Below are 10,436 nucleotides of genomic sequence, written 5' to 3' on the forward strand. Positions count from 1 at the left end.
CACCAGTGTTCTGAGCCCTGTGAAATGTCTCTGTAATTGGACTCCACCCTTGAGTCAGAGCTTGGTAAACCCGGGAGAGGAGCAGCCATCCACGTGCTCAGCATGACTCATGCCTCTGATGCCTGGAGACTGTTGCTATGTGAGACGTCCTGTTAAGTGTTTACTCCTTACAGTGAGTTTGTCCTGTCCCAAGAGCTATTTGAATGTGGTATGCGGAGTGGGTGGAGAGGGGGGCAGTCACGAAACAGGGCAAAGGCTTTGCCTTTTCTTCTGAAAACTCTGATCCTGGGAGACTAACCGCTGTATTAACTTCCTTAAATGGTCTGGCAGCTCATGTTTACAGGAAAAGGAAAATCCAGGAAATGTTGATAGAAGTCATAAAGGCAAGGAGGAAAAAATAGGATAGTTGAGGTCATATGCAGGTAGCTGGGAGAATTTTTTTGAATGCCTATTTGTGCCGTTCTTATGCCAAAATGTTTTACATTATTCTAAATGATTTTTACTTAGACTGCTTTTAAAAACCAATTAAACATTTTAAAGAGTTCAGTTAAAATTCCTGTGTGACAAAGGAAGGAACATAGCTGTGAGAATACACACCAAGGTGTCTATGTCATCACAAGCACATTACAACTGTAAAATCATTTCTTTTCTGAATGATGAGTCTCTGTAAGGTACAATAGTAGTTAAATAAAAATTTAAGCAAAACCAATATGCATTTATGTGAACATGTATTTCTACACGTGGTTTCATGGAGAGAGATGGAAACTGAATGGAAGGCAAGGGTATTAAAAAGAACAGGACTTGATTCTTCAACAGCGCCCAGATCATGAAAGCTTATGAACGTACTGGATTGTGACCCAGCCTTGATAATAGAGTGTTCGAGCCAATTCTATTCTCGGAGTCATATAAATTCAAGCTTACTTCATACGCTGGATTTCAAAGGTGTCATTGCATACTGGCAAATGCAGCAGAAACAGAGATAATCTGTGTGTCAGCCAGGAACAGATAGAGAAAAGTATGAGATTGTTGGCACTGGCTCAGGCAGTGAACAGTAGAGGTGTTCATTGCTGTCCTGGAAACAAAGACAGGAGCAGAGCAAGGAGAGTGTCATGCTGAATCTGTGAGTCACAAGCCCGAAACTAAAACAAGGCCCTGTGGACTCATTTTCACCGGTCACGGTGGAAGCCAAAGAGTGCTTTGGAGAAGGGCTTACTTCATGTGTGCCTATGGAGTAGAGCGGTCCATGTAGCTAGCTCCACTGTTCCACACACACAATTCTTTCTTGTACCTTCTGAAGAACAGTAGCTTTTCAGAATGTTGAAGAAAAACAACAACAACAACAATAAAAGTATTGGAACAAGCCGGTACAGTAATTAGCACTGTATGTTCACTTTGCTTTCTCAGCAAAGTGAACATACCGTTCATGCAGTTCTGGCTGGACTACAACTCAGTATGTAGCTGAAGCTACTTGACCTTCTGATCCTTCAGGTGCTGTCTCTCTAGTGGGAGGATTAGGAACAGGTTGTATATCACCTTGCCTGGTTTATGGGTGTTGGGGATCGAATCCAGGACTTTGTATATAGTAGTCATATACTCTACCAATAGACCTACCTTACCAGCTCATGTTTCTTCTTCAGTTACACAAATCGTATTATTTCAGTATCCACAGAGGAGAGGTTAGTCCTCAGATTGTGGGTTTCTTAAATGCAACCACTTGTATAATCACCAAGTCAGTTCATAAAGTGACTTTCTATACACATTTTCATCAGAAATACAGCCTTGGTTAATTATTTGAAATGGAGCTCTCTCATTCCTTTGTCTTTGGTTGTTTTGTTCAAAAAATACTGTTTCATCAAGAAAAGTATAGTCAAACTCTTGCTTTGAATTAGAAAAGGAACCTTGGTGGCTTTAATATGACATTTGGTCATTGAATCATTCATTTTCTTGTGTCATTTAGTTGAGAAATTCAACTCTTAGACTGTATTCAGCAAGCAGCATCCACAGTGCATGTGTCCTCATCTATTGGTAGACCTAGCCAGATAAAGAGACCCTGATTCCTATTGGTCAACTAGGATTCTAGAAAGAGGGAAAAACAGATGAGGAAAGACAAAATCCACAAAACAGATGAAGTTAAGGAGAGAAAAAGTGGGAGAGAGTAGAACAATGAAGAACCAGGCAAGAAAAATCAGCAGATGGGAACTAGAGTACAGGAAAGGAGAGTGTACAGACCACAGGCACATAGAAGTCTACAGGGGTCCAGGCAGACTTTACTAATGACTGATGATTTGGAGTAGCTGTGAACTATAGAGTACAGATATACTGTTTTTCTTTGTTTGTTTGTTTGTTTGTTTGTTTGTTTTTTACCTTCATGTGTATGAGTTAATTCTCCACATTTTCTTATGTATTTTGTCAATGATGCTGATTTCTCAGGCTGAACTGCTCAAGCTTTGAGTGTTTGGTATCCCAATGGAGACTGTCTAAACATGCACGTTAAACAAGAAATATAGACATCTTATGGCCTCAAGACTGCTGGCTATAGTTTTGGTCCTCCGGAGATGCAACTCCATTGAGGGAAATAAATGCTTTGATATGCCCATAAAAATACAGAGCTTTAGGTTTTGGTGTGGTGATGGCTTCTCATATTTGCTACCCTGGTCATTCTGTCATACATGGGAGAAAGCACTGATGCCCCACTCAGATGCTCTCCATCTGGTAAGTTCCCTCATCAGAGTCTCTTCCAGTTGCCCATGTTGTTCCAGCTGGCCCCAATTCTTCAGAGAATTACTGAGCCAGTGGGAGCCCATGCATGGAGGTCATATAGTTCGTGGGATCCACATGAGACCCCTCCTGCTGTTAGCCCTCCCCACTGAACTTCAGACAGCCCTCCCAGGCTGTCATCCTGAATGGAGCAGGTTTTATGATACACACCTATCTTGAGAAACAAAATCATCTGACTATGGTGGTCGGGTTGTAAAATTCTACCTGTCTAACCAAAGCTACTAACCTAGTACCTGCAAATATTATAGTATTCTTGGAAAACACACACACACACACACACACACACACACACGCATACACACACACAATTTTTTCTGTCTCTTAAAACTTCATTTGCTCAATTGACAATGATTGAGTGTAAACAGATTGTTCATTAATGCACGATAAATGATGCATTGAAGATATTATCACTTTTTAGATCAAATATCTATTCTGAAGCTGGCTGCATATGAAGCTAATCAAAGGCAGCACTGGTGACTCTTCCATTTAAAACATGCACACTATTGACTTTTCCATCATGTACTTGGTTAAAACTTAATTGTCTGCGAAAGGAAAGGAAGCTGAACGCCAAACCATTTGCTCAAATTCAGGAGGAGAGAGATGTTCTGGTGCCTGCATTAGGCTTTTCTCATTTTATGATCTTTTTGGCATAATGTATCTCACTTGATCCTCAAGATTTATTTATTTGCAGGAAATTATATCATCAGTCCATAGCAAGGCAATGACAACTACATATATCTGTCTCGGAAAAGGTGCAGGAAATTCTGACCATCACTCCCAACACTCTGGGAGTGGCATAAGAACCCAATGCCCAGCAAAGAGTACAATACAAGGCTATATTTGAAAATGATTCATAAGCCAATACATTTCTGAATTATTTCTCAGATAGGCGACCTAATTTTTATAGCAACAATTGTTATAGGGTTTCAAATTGTGTGTGTGTGTGTGTGTGTGTGTGTGTGCAAACGTGTGTACGTGCACCTGTGCACATGACTACATCGCTCCTGGAGATCAGAGGACACCTTCTACAGGTTGCTCTCCCCCTCCCAAAGTTTGTGATGCTCATGGTCAGGTCAGGCCTGGGCGCAGATTTCTCCATCTGCTGAATCATCTTGAAGGCTCTCTAACAGAATTTTTTTTGAAAGCCAGAAGGAAACTTACTAATTTTTGTTTGTGTTCCTAAGAATGAAAGCCATGTTTCTATTCTGATGATATTACATTAATAGAACCAACATGCACAATGTATGTCTTAATTCTGTCTATGTTTCTGAGTATCCTCTGCTTGTCTTCTGAGCCTCAGATTTTTCTCAGGATGCAGCTTATGAGTTTGTAATTTCAAAACAGTTCCTTCAGGAATCCAAGCAGCAAAAGGCTGAGAATCATTGGACCCTTACAGCAAATGGACAGGAGGGGGCAGAGGTGTTCACACAGCCTTTACAGTAGCTGTAGCCTTCCTTTCTTTAAAATGAAAGTAGGAGATCATTTAAACTTTGGTATGTACGACTTTTAAGCTAGTCGAAGAAGACTTTTTTATTTCTTACTTTCTTACTTCTCAAACATAATTTTTACCAAGATATATTTTTAAAATAAATCATTGGATAAAATTTGGACAAAACAATAGATCTAACAACAGAAAGCCAAAAACAGGCTACCCAAGTTTCCATCAGCAAATAGTGGGCATTCAGATATGACTATTTAATTTGCAGACATGCATTTTGTTATGTATATATATATATATATATATATATATATATATATATAACACAACTCAGTGTATACATTGATGTAATATACAAAATAAGAATTTATATACCCATTTCCTATATATTGTATGCATATGTTATTTTAAAATGTGAGATTTCTTTGAAATAGTCAACTCTGAATTCTGTTTTTGTCCTATCCCTGAATCATACCTTTCATAAATTTCAGTAGTGAGCGTATAAAGCTCAGTACACAGTGTACCATAGTTGAGCACTGTTTCAAAAGGAATAAGTATTATAATGCCACAGGCTACCAGAAAGGAAAAGATAAGGCCTTTACCTTCCTTCCGCACCACCTGGGGTATGTGGCAGAGCATGAAGTTTATTGTAACGTTGTTTCCTATTTTGTCACTATCTTTCTTTGCAAAACAAACAAACAAACAAGAGGGGACCTTAATTAACTCAATAATTGAGCATGTTTTCAACTCTCATTATGCCTCCATTGTCCATAAATTCATCTTGGATGCACACAAGTGACATCTTTTAAGTATTAAAATTTCTATGTTTATTTTCTTTTAGATTTCCTTAAGTTTGTTTTTTCATAATAGTTTTCAGTTGTTTGTATACACTAAAATTTGGAAAGGTGTACTTTCAGAGTGCCAAGAACACTATGTAATTAAATCAGTTCTGTGTACTCTTAATGCGTGTGTTGGAATGTTCTAGTACAATCTAACTTAGAGGAAAAAATGTAAGATAGATTCAGTTAAGTCTTCTCAATGACCCCAAAAGTTACCTGCGGAAATAGTTCCCACAAAGTGACATGCCCTCCATAACTCCTGTGACATTAAGGGGAACTGAGTCAGGAGTGCAAACCCTAAAAGAGTCTGTTTCTGGGGTTCAGACGTAGAATCTCATCATTATTGTAGAAACAGAAAGCCAGGCATTACCATCATGTGCTTCATCAGTGACTCACAAACCTTTTCTACAATTATTAGGCCATGTAATAAAGTTTGAGATTGAATATATGCCAAAGACTTAGGAAGATCTTTTGTCAGATTAAAAGTAAAACGAGTCGCTACTCTCCCAGTGGTGCTGAGTGTTTTACAATCCTTGTAAGAAAAGATAGAATTATTTCTACTTCAAAATCTTACAAAGATTAAAATTTAGCACTTGGATATAGAAAGAGCAAAACTCAAACAACTTAGGAGAATATATTCTATATGATATAATATATATTATGTATAATACATTTCTTAATGTTCATAAGAATAACTTTATTGTACTTGCTTAAAACTTAATTGTCTATGAAAGGAAAGGAAGCTGAAAGCAAACCCAGTTATTCAAATTCAGGAGGAGTGAAATGTTTTGGTGCCAAATGAATGATGATAATAAATAATAATAAACATAAGACATAGAAGAAATGCAGAAATTGATTCCATACAGTGAATATTTGGTCAAATGTTCCCATAGGAAGGAAAAGAAGCTTTGGGTGGGAAGAACACATTGACTGTATTTGCAATGCAGAATGCATCGAGGATTGACCTGTTAGGAGGCCAAGAAATGAACAAATCAGAAGGAGAATTTGCTTTTTTAAAATGGCCAATAGTGAGATATAGCAGTATAAATGAGGTTGTGAAAGGGCAGTGAAACTGAGATATGGCTCCGTAGTTAAGAGCATGGCTTGCTCTGTCCGAGAATTAGATCTCAGATTCCAGCTCTCACATCAGGTCCTTCACAAATGCCTCTATCTCAAGCACCAAGAAACCAGATGCTGTCTCTGGCCTCTGGAGAAACCCTTACATATGGGATATATGGGCGTGTATGCACGTGTGTGCTCTGTGTGTGCACAAACACATTCATATGCAAATAGAATAAATCTTGAAATCACAAATCATGCAGTGTCTAAATAGAATAGATGGTGTATTGCCACATAGTTTACATTTGAATATATTATTCTTTGGATTTCTGTATCTCCCACATTTTGCTTATTAGAAGTCTTGTTTGACCACCAATTTAAATAAAGCCTCTTTAAGGATGTGATGCCCTTCCTGCACATTAAAGTTTTCATGATAATTAAAAATTAAACAAACATTTTTAATTTAATTTTTTCCATAGTGATGTTTTATAAAAAAGAACATAAGAATGAAACTAAATTTATATTAAAAAATCGATTCTTTTTTGCTACATAGATGATTGTACCTGAAACTTTAGGCATTTCTGAGGAGACCAGGAGCAATCTAAATGGAAATAAAGTTTCTTTATAATTGAAAATTTGCATCTTCAGAGAATACTGGAGAATAAATTGAATATCCTGAAATAAAGAAAGATAATTCCTAGAACCAAAAATCTGAGAGCAATGAATGGATGAAATGATGATATCAATGTTTCTCTCTAGGTACCTAATAAGATGCTTAATCTCATGGGTGATGCAGATTGCTATGTGAGGAGAAAGAGGTTTAAAAACAGCTCAAGTACCTAATGTAAGCACCGTGTTCCACAACAGATCTGATGCACACTGACAAATTTTTGTTAGCTTTCAACTTTCTATTAGCATTCTATCTTTTGTCTCTGCCTGTACAGATGTATGTATGTATATGTGTATGTGTGTCTATGTATGTAAATATGTATCTAGAAATCATTGATCCATCAATAACTTGTGTATTTTATGTCCATTTATTATTTTTCTAAGACACAGAAATGCTTATCTAATATCTATAAATATATGTATTATCTCTATCGGTCAATCTATCTACCCATCTAGCTCTGTTTGTCTGCCTGCCTGCTTGCTCTCATTTGTCTATCTATCTATCTATCTATCTATCTATCTATCTATCTATCTACCAATCATCATCTATTTATTTATCATCTATCTACAATCTATCTATATCTATTTATCTATCAATCATGTTTATATATCATCTACTATATTAAATTACATTTATTTTAACTAATGTATATCTCAAACACTGCATACTTGAATGTTGTTATATGTTGTTTCAGTGCATATATGCCTTGTGTACTGTTTGATCAAACTGAACATGTCTACTCAGATAGTCATCGTTCATTTATAATAAAAATCAGATGCAAAAGTTTGTGCTTTTATAGTAATTTATTTGCAAGTTTGATAATATTGAAGAAATGTCACTGTAATTCCAACATTCTTGTATAGATTATTTTAGAGAGTCTATCTGTGCCTTATCTCTAGAAACTTCCCAGCCTTCTCTGTGTATTAAAAAAATTGACAAAAGAAAGGGTAGACTTCTCAAATATTTAACTTAAATTGAAAACACGTCCTGAGCTAAGCTCATGAGAAAGCACTTTAGTGCTTCTCAGTCCCTTTGGCAGATTCTGAGTACTAAATTCAGTGGATGACTCAGTATTGTGGGAAAACCAGTCCATCAGGGAGGGGCCAGCAAGACCTTCTACCTCATGGTGGGAAGGCATGGAAAGCTTAATCTTTTAATTGTTAGTTGTAAATGAATGGGTGCAGAAATGGGAAGACATTATGATGCCATTGTCTGCTTGTGGCACTTCTGCAGCTGTAGCCAACTTTAGCAGGGCATCAGAGACAGTTCTTATGGGTTTTGTGCCTACTTCTTATAGTTGTCTTATTCATTAATTTCGTTATTACTAACTGTGTAGAAACAATTATTTGTTGCCATGTAGGGATGGGTGTTGTTTCACTGTTTAAAGTGTTAATATTACAGGAAGATAATACACAAATTTGGTATTTTATCTTGTCACTTATGAAATCACCTTGATTAAAGAGCTGCATGGGTACTCTCCAAATTTCAGAAATAAAATCTAATGAAAGTGTTTGAAGACCTCACTATCGATAGAAAATTAAGTCGAAGGCAGAACATTTCTCCTTTTGGTGGCCTCACCTCTTTTTTTCTTCTTTTCTTCATCTTTGTATCTGCTGAGGAAACTTTTCATTTGGGGTTTATGTTCAAAATGTCGTATAATTCATAAATAAACTCTTAAAGAGAAATTGATGAGAAAAGTATGATTTCATGCCAACTCTTCAGCTAGCAGGCAGTCTTTGTAGGATCTCAAAGATACAATTTAAAACTTTACACTTAAATTGTGTGAGCACAAGTGACCTGACTGCATGAGGGTTTTGTTGTTGTTGTCGTCAACTTAATTATCTTGTCTACTAATCTACTTCTTTATGGAACTGGAGGGCTACAGTGAGGAAGCTGGAGTAAAGGAGATAATTGAGTCACTTCCAAAAGTTGACAGCATGGAGGAGGAAAACGAGCAGGATTGGGTGAAACACACATATAAGAATTAACAAATGAACTGAGATGTTAGAGAGGCCTGTGATGAGGTGACAAGAATTTCAGAGACTTCATTTACTGAGCCACTCGAGGGTCAAGCACCTCAGTTTCTCACAACATAATCTCAGCACCTGCCCCATGAAAAGTGAAGAGGCTAGGAGAGCCCACTCCTTAGCATCTTAGCCCAACCTCTTTCTTTCTGCATGTTTCACCAACACATATACATGAGAACATTCTAACAGAATCTTCAGTGGTGAGAGATGAGAAATGTTAGTGTTAAAGAGGAACCTATATAAATGGTAATGATGCCCCAGTTTTATTGATTATGAAAGCTCAGTAACACTGAGGAGGATCTTGTGCAATACCCTCAAACCATCACTTTATACCCATGATTATAAAACGAAAGTAGATATTCATACCACACAAGAAATTCTTATCAGTGTTCATCTCACTTGAGGTCTAAGAAAATATTAAAAAAATAGAGGAGACAAAAAAAATAAAAATAAAAACATCAGTGAAATTCAACTTTTTGGTTGCATTGCATGTTTGGGCCTTAGGAAGCAGAATGGAATAGTGATTGCATAACATCTCACCCATGAAATAGATGTTTTGTGAGGAAGTTAATCTTTTTCAGTATTTGGAGTCAGAATCTAGATCAGTCACATATTTCAGATGACACATGCCAAAATCATCCAAAGACTAACCAAAGGGCACTGCTCAGCCTTGCATGGAAAACACAAATATTCAAACAAATGTCTCTCCAGAAATCACTTCTTTGCCTTCCACATTATCCTTTCACCTCCAGCGCTAAGCTTCAGGTGAAAGAAGATACGTTGCTGAACTGCATTATTTTTTGTGCTTGGAAGACTGATGAGAGTGTTAGAGGAGTTGATAATGCGTGTGTCATGATTTACCTTATAAAAGTTGTATTTCTCCTACAGCCATCTAATATTTCACTCCTAGAATACTCTGTGACATCCAGAATCTGAATATGTTTTTAGTTCGCACTGCAGAGTTTTGGAAAAGAAAACATTCATTTACAATTTATGTAGAAGCTTCACAGATGCCCCTGAAGATAAGGGAGCAGATAATATAAACGGACATCCATCATGATGCACCAGGGTTTCACGATTCAGAAAACAATGCAATCAAGTGAAAATTAATGATGATGATAATAATAATAATGATAATAAAGACAATCAAGGGCTCCTTGTAGTTAACAATAAAAAGTTGCCTTGAAGGGCTGGAAAGATGGATCCATGTCTAAAGTGCCTACTTTTAAGCATGAGGACCCTCTTTAGCATGGTGATGAGTAATGAGCTGGATGTGGGGAGATGAACATGTTCCCACAGCCCTCCAACCAGCAAGCCTGTGTGAATGGGTAAATTCCAGATTCAGTGCAAGAGACACTGTGTCAGAAAAAGAAAGAAAAAGAAAATAAGAATGGAGAGGGCATGACGAAGGCACCTTACATACATATCTGGCCCTTATATCCATCACACATAAATATGAAGATGTGCATACACACACCAAAACATGAACATGCACGCACACAGACACACAGACACACATACAGGCGCTCACTCATGCATTCATGCACCCATGCATGAGGGTACGCACGCACCTGAGCAATTCCCTTAAGGAGTATATGAGGAGAAGATACTAATATATTCAACAC

Source organism: Meriones unguiculatus, chromosome 19, assembly GCF_030254825.1.
Source record: "Meriones unguiculatus strain TT.TT164.6M chromosome 19, Bangor_MerUng_6.1, whole genome shotgun sequence".
NCBI lineage: Eukaryota > Metazoa > Chordata > Mammalia > Rodentia > Muridae > Meriones > Meriones unguiculatus.